We start from the raw sequence: 8,104 nt of genomic DNA on the forward strand, positions 1-8,104 counted from the left end.
TTACGTCTAATATAACATTTATTGATAGATGATAAAGATGAATTTGACTGCTTCTCTTAAAAGCCAGGTTCTGTACTTCACTAACTGTCTGTGTGGTTGTTGTTGTTGTTAATTCGTTCAGTCGTCTCCGACTCTTCGTGACCTCATGGACCAGCCCACGCCAGAGCTCCCTGTCGGCCGTCACCACCTCCAGCTCCTTCAAGGTCAGTCCAGTCACTTCAAGGATGCCATCCATCCATCTTGCCCTTGGTCGGCCCCTCTTCCTTTTGCCTTCCACTTTCCCCAGCATCATTGTCTTCTCTAGGCTTTGCTGTCTCCTCGTGATGTGGCCAAAGTACTTCAACTTTGTCTCTAGTATCCTTCCCTCCAGTGAGCAGCCGGGCTTTATTTCCTGGAGGATGGACTGGTTGGATCTTCTCGCAGTCCAAGGCACTCTCAGCACTTTCCTCCAACACCACAGTTCAAAAGCATCGATCTTCCTTCGCTCAGCCTCCCCTAAGGTCCAGCTCTCACATCCGTAGGTGACTACAGGGAATACCATGGCTTTGACTAGGCGGATCTTTGTTGCCAGTCTGATGTCTCTACTCTTTACTATTTTATCGAGACTGGACATTGCTCTCCTCCCAAGAAGTCTTCTGATTTCCTGGCTACAGTCTGCATCTGCAGTAATCTTTGCGCCTAGAAATACAAAGTCTGTCACGGCCTCCACATTTTCTCCCTCTATTTTCCAGTTGTCAATCATTCTTGTTGCCATAATCTTGGTTTTTTTGATGTTTAGCTGCAACCCGGCTTTCGCGCTTTCTTCTTTCACCTTGATTAGAAGGCTCCTCAGCTCCTCCTCGCTTTCGGCCATCAGAGTGGTGTCATCTGCATATCTGAGGTTGTTAATGTTTCCTCCAGCAATTTTCACCCCAGCTTTGCATTCATCAAGCCCCGCACATCGCATGATGTGTTCTGCATACAAGTTAAAAAGGTTGGGTGAGAGGATGCAGCCTTGCCGTACGCCTTTCCCAATCTTGAACAAGTCTGTTGTTCCGTGGTCAGTTCTGACTGTTGCTTCTTGGTCCTTGTACAGATTCCTCAGGAGAGAGACAAGGTGGCTTGGTATGCCCATCCCACCAAGAACTTGCCACAATTTATTATGATCCACACAGTCAAAGGCTTTAGAATAGTCAATGAAGCAGAAATAGATGTTTTTCTGAAACTCCCTGCCTTTCTCCATTATCCAGCGGATATTGGCAATCTGGTCTCTCGTTCCTCTGCCTTTTCTAAACCCAGCTTGAACATCTGGCAACTCTCGCTCCATGTATTGCTGGAGTCTTCCTTGCAGGATCTTGAGCATTACCTTACTGGCATGAGAAATAAGGGCCACTGTACGGAAGTTTGAGCAGTCTTTCGCATTTCCCTTTTTTGGTATGGGGATATAAGTTGATTTTTTCCAGTCTGATGGCCATTCTTGTGTTTTCCATATTTGCTGGCATATGACATGCATCACCTTGAAAGCATCATCTTTTAAGATTTTAAACAGTTCAGCTGGGATCCCGTCGTCTCCTGCTGCCTTGTTGTTAGCAATGCTTCTTAAGGCCCATTCAACCTCACTCCTCAGGATGTCTGGTTCTAATTCATTCACCACACTGTCAAAACTATCCTCGATATTATTATCCTTCCTATACAGATCTTCTGTATAATCTCGCCACCTTCTCTTGATCTCTTCAGTTTCTGTTAGGTCCCTGCCATCTTTGTTTCTTATCATACCAATTTTTGCCTGAAATTTACCTCCAATGTTTCTAATTTTCTGGAAGAGGTCTCTTGTCCTTCCTATTCTGTTGTCTTCTTCTGCTTCCATGCATTGCTTATTTAAAAATAGTTCCTTATCTCTTCTGGCTAACCTCTGGAATTGCGCATTTAACTGGGCATATCTCCCCTTATCACTGTTTCCTTTTGCTTTCCTCTCTTGGGCTACTTCCAGTGTCTCAGCAGACAACCATTTTGCCTTCTTGGTTTTCTTTTTCTTTGGGACGTACTTTGTTGCCCCCTCCTGAACAATGTCGCAGACTTCTGTCCATAGTTCTTCTGGGACTCTGTTTACTAAATCTAGTCCTTCAAATCTGTTCTTCACTTCCACTGTATATTCGCTAGGAATGTTAGTGAGATCATATCTAACTGGTCTGTGTATTTTCCCTGATCTCTTTAGTTTTATTTTAAATTGAGCAATAAGAAGTTCGTGATCTGAGCTACAGTCAGTTTTCACCGACTGGATGGATGTCCGCCACCTTTGGCTACAAAGGATGTAGTCAATCTGATTTCGGTGTTGACCATCTGGTGAAGTCCATGTGTAAAGCCGTCTTTTAGGTTGTTGGAAGAGAGTGTTTGTTATACACAGCGAGTTTTCCTGGCAAAATTCTATCAGCCTGCGTCCCGCTTCATTTTGTTCTCCCAGACCATGCTTGTCTGTGATCCCTGTTGTCATTTGACTTCCCACCTTGGCATTCCAGTCACATGTAATGAAAATAATGTCTCTTTTTGGTGTATTATCCAGTAGGTCCTGCAGATCCTCATAGAACTGATCTACTTCTGCTTCTTCAGCAGCTGTGGTTGGGGCGTATATTTGGATCACTGTGATGTCTGTGTGGTAGTAACTATGAAATGCTGCTGTTGCAGTCTTGCTTTGTAAAGCAAATCAGATAACATACAGCAAACAAGGAAAATAAATCCATGTTATAATCTGGTGCATCCTACATTCAGATCCCCCAAATAAACATTTAGACTATGATAGTTATACTGAAGGTCCTTTGGCCACCGTTCCATACTTTATAGACAAGTGTCATTTTATGAAGCCAAAGCACCATTGTGTTGATAGGTTATTTCTAGTATCCACAAAGAGAAAAAGTAAATCTCTGGAGTACTGTAACACACATGCTTGGTTGCATTATCATAGGAAAGCTGACGTTTTCCTCTTACGTCTTTGAAGTGAAGTGCTTATAGAAAGCAGTCATACAATTAAGCCTAATCTATCCAAATCTATCTATCTATCTATCTATGTATATAATAAAAGTCAAAACTTGTATGCGGAGGACAAAAGTGTGGCGGGAGGAGTATGTGCCAGCGTTTTGATTGGCTGCTGCAGTGGTGCTATTTGCATATGGTCTCTGATTGGCCAGCTTCAATAGGAGCCCCTGGTGGAGAAAAGAGTTCATGACAGAAACTGGGACATGAGAAGGAAATTTGCATATGGTCTCTGATTGGCCAGCCTCAATTCCAAGATTCCGAGATGACAAAAGAGAGGAAAGGAAAAGGCGGGGGGGGGGGGGGGGACTGAGTCAGACAATTGCCAATACAGACCAGACTTGGCACACAAAGGCCCCATGACCCACTCGACATCCTACTGCAGTTTGGAGGAGGATGAACCATGGATGATGGGACTTGCAGTACCATCACTCACATTCTGAGACCGCTGTTAACCTCTTCCAATGACTGATCAGGACCAAACTTGGCACATAGACCTCTCATGACCCACTTTACGCCTGGTGTGGTTTGGTGGGGGATGGACCATGGATTATGGGACTTGCAGTACCTTTGCTCAATTCTTGAGACCACTGCAACCCTCATCCAATTACCGATAAAGACCAAACTTGGCACACTGAGTCTCCATTACCCATTCTACATCCTGGTGCGGCTTGGGGGAGGATGCACCATGGATGATGGGACTTGCAATACCTGCACTCCCTTCCTAAAACCATTATAACTGCCAACAATGATGGATCAGGACCACAATTTACACAGAGAGCCCGCATAACCCACTCTACATCCTGGTGCGGTTTGGAAGAATTTGACAATGGATGATGGGACTTGCAGTCACTTCACTCACTTCCTGAGACCACTGAGACCCTTGCCAATGACTGATCAAGACCAAACTTGGCACACAGAGTCCCCATGACCCACTCTACATCCTGGTGTATTTTCGAGGAGGACAGACCATGGATGATAGGACTTCAAGTACCTCCACTCTCTTCCCAAGACTGCTGCAACCCTCATCTAATGTCCAAACAAAACCAAACTTGGCACACAGAGCCCCCATGACCCACTCTACATCCTACTGCGGTTTGAAGTAGAGCATACCATGGATGATGGGACTTGAAGTACCTCTACTCGCTTTCCGAGACTGCTGCAACCCTCAACAATGACTGAACAACACCAAATTTGGCACATACACCTCTCATGACCCACTTTACGCAATGGTGTGGTTTGACTGTGGATCGAGCATTGATTATGGGACTTGCAGTATCTTCGCTCAATTCCTGAGACCACTGCAACCATCATCCAATTTCCGGTAAGACCAAACTTGGCACACCGGGTCTCCATGATGCACTCTACATCCTGGTGCGGTTTGGAGGATGATGCACCATGGACGATGGGACTTGCAGTTCCTTCACTCACTTAGTGAAACTACTGAGACCCTCATCCAATGACTGATGAAGACCAAACTTGGCACACAGAACCCCCATGGCCAACTCAACATTCTGGTGAGGTTTGGGGGAGAACAGACTATGGATGATGGGATTTCAAGTACCTCCACACACTTTCCAAGACTGCTGCAACCCTCATCTAATGACCAATCAAGACCAAACTTGGCACACAGAGCCCCCATGAGAGACTCTACATCCTGGTGCTGTTTGGAGGAGTACGGACAATGGATTATGGGACTTGCAGTACCTTCACTCACTTCCTGAAACCACAGTGACATTCATCCAAATACCAATAAAGACCAAACTTGGCACAGAGAGCCCCCATGGCCAAGTCAACATTCCGGTGATGTTTGAGGGAGACTATGGATGATGGGACTTGCAGTACCTTAACTCACTTTCTGAGACTGCTGTGACCCTCATCCAATGACTGATCAAGACCAAACTTAGCACACAGAGCCCCCATGACCCTCTCTCCATCCTGGTGCAGTTTGGAAGACGATGGACCACAGATGATGGGACTCACAGTACCTTCACTAACTTCCTGAGACCACTGCGAGCCATATAAATAACTGATAAACACCAACCTTGATATACAATTCCTTTCTCTAATAACCCGGGCAGCGCCGGGTCCCCAAGCTAGTACATATAATAAAAGTCAAAACTTGTATGCGGCGGATGTGTGGCGGTGCGACGGGAGGAGTATGTGCCAGCGTTTTGATTGGCCAGCCTGAAAGTTCCAACATTCGGATTGGCTGCCGCAGTGGTGCTATTTGCATATGGTCTCTGATTGGCCAGCTTCAAGAGGAGCCCCTGGTGGAGAAAAGAGTTCATGGAAGAAACGGGGACATGAGAAGGAAATTTGCATATGGTCTCTGATTGGCCAGCCTCAAACCCAACATTCCGAGATGACAAAGAGAGGAAAGGAAAGGCCGGGGGCTGGGTCAGAACACTCCCAATACAGACCGAAATAGGCACACAGAGCCCCCATGACCCACTCGACATCCTACTGCAGTTTGGAGGAGGATGAACCATGGATGATGGGACTTGCGGTACCATCACTCACATTCTGAGACCGCTGTTAACCTCATCCAATGACTGATCAGGACCAAACTTGGCACATAGACCTCTCATGCCCCACTTTACATCCTGGTGTGGTTTGGTCGGGGATAGACCTTGGATTATGGGAGTTGCAGTACCTTTGCTCAATTCTTGAGACCACTGCAACCCTCATGCAATTACCGATAGAACCAAACTTTGCACACTGAGTCTCCATGACACACTCTACATCCTGGTGCGGTTTGGGGGAGGATGCACCATGGACGATGGGACTTGCAATACCTGCACTCCCTTCCTGAGACCATTACAACTGCCAACAGTGATGGATCAGGATCACAATTCGCACAGAGAGCCAACATGACCCACTCTACATCCTGGTGCAGTTTGGAAAAATATGGAAATGGATGATGGGACTTGAAGTCACTTCACTCACTTCCTGAGACCACTGAGACCCTCGCCAATGACTGATCAAGACCAAACTTAGCACACAGAGTCCCCATGACCCACTCTACATCCTGGTGCACGTTTGAGGAGGACAGACCATGGATGATGGGACTTGAAGTACCTCCACTCCCTTCCCAAGACTGCTGCAACCCTCATCTAATGTCCGAACAAAACCAAACTTGGCACACAGAGCCCCCATGACCCACTCTACATCCTACTGCGGTTTGGAGTAGGGCATACCATGGATGATGGGACTTGAAGTACCTCTACTCGCTTTCCGAGACTGCTGCGACCCCCAACAATGACTGAACAACACCAAACTTGGCACATAGACCTCTCATGACCCACTTTATGCCATGGTGTCGTTTGACTATGGATCGAGCATGGATTATGGGACTTGCAGTATCTTCGCTCAATTCCTGAGACCACTGCAACCATCATCCAATTTCCGATAAGGACCAAACTTGGCACACCGGGTCTCCATGATGCACTCTACATCCTGGTGCGGTTTGGAGGATGATGCACCATGGACGATGGGACTTGCAGTTCCTTCACTCACTTAGTGAAACTACTGAGACCCTCATCCAATGACTGATGAAGACCAAACTTGGCACACAGAACCCCCATGGCCAACTCAACATTCTGGTGAGGTTTGGGGGAGAACAGACTATGGATGATGGGATTTCAAGGACCTCCACTCACTTCCCAAGACTGCTGCAACCCTCATCTAATGACCAATCAAGACCAAACTTGGCACACAGAGCCCCCATGAGAGACTCAACATCCTGGTGCTGTTTGGAGGAGGACGGACAATGGATGATGGGACTTGCAGTACCTTCACTTACTTCCTGAAACCACAGTGACATTCATCCAAATACCAATAAAGACCAAACTTGGCACAGAGAGCCCCCATGGCCAACTCAACATTCTGGTGATGTTTGAGGGAGACTATGGATGATGGGACTTGCAGTACCTTAACTCACTTTCTGAGACTGCTGTGACCCTCATCCAATGACTGATCAAGACCAAACTTCTCCATCCTGGTGCAGTTTGGAGGACGATGGGACTCACAGTACCTTCACTAACTTCCTGAGACCACTGCGAGCCATATAAATAACTGATAAACACCAGCCTTGATATACAATTCCTTTCTCTCATAACCCGGGCAGCGCCGGGTCCCCAAGCTAGTATATTAATAAAACAGAATAGATAGCTAAGATGAAAACATATGTTACCATAACGTATTGGAGGATTTGGAGCGAGGGAGGAGGGCAGTTACAATTTTACATTTGATTTTGAGCCTACTTTTGTCCACAGGAACAGTTTGATTGTAGCCGGTTCAATGGGTTCCCCAACTTCTGCAAAAAATATCTCTGGTCTAAATAGTAGCAAATAATCTATCAGGAGCAAGTACTCATATGTACAAAAAGGCAGAATTTAAAATACAAGTGAAAGATACTATTGTGGTTGGTGTATGAGACCCAATTCTAATAACAACACAGACATTGAAGGGTGTCATCATTGATTCCCATGGTTGATAGGTCCTAGTGCTCATTAACAGCAGATCCACAGGAAACTTATGTTCAGATTTTTCAACTTGAGACTGTGCATGAGGGAGAGGGTGCCACATGTTTCAATATTCTTATGCAAAGAAAAATACTCAGATACATCTAGGGGCTGCTGTCAGATCAATGAGAATATAGAAAAGGGGTTCTCAAACTTTTTCAGTCACGGACCCCATTTTGAAGAAAAAGTTTGTTGTGGAGTCCCAGACATGTTTACGTATTATATTATAAAATATTTATATCAGGCACTGACAAATCTTTTGAAATTTGACAGCCGGGCCAATGACAAATAAACGGAGGATGTTTGTGTGAACTGATCGGCGGGGGGGGGGGGGGGGGAGAGAAATTCCTATGCACACTGCACATATCTCGTTTGTAGTGCAAAAAAAAAAAAAAGAGGAAAAGAAGGAAGGAAAGAAAGAAAGAACAATACAAACATTTAAAATGAAGAACAATTTTACCCAACATAAACTTAACAGTATTTCAGTGGAAGACCCAAAAGGTCCAAAACCCTTCTGTCATGCAGGAAAAGCACAATTGAAGCACCACCAACAGATGGCCACCCAGTCTTTG

Source organism: Anolis sagrei, chromosome 1, assembly GCF_037176765.1.
Source record: "Anolis sagrei isolate rAnoSag1 chromosome 1, rAnoSag1.mat, whole genome shotgun sequence".
In the NCBI taxonomy this organism is placed as follows: Eukaryota; Metazoa; Chordata; class Lepidosauria; order Squamata; family Dactyloidae; genus Anolis; species Anolis sagrei.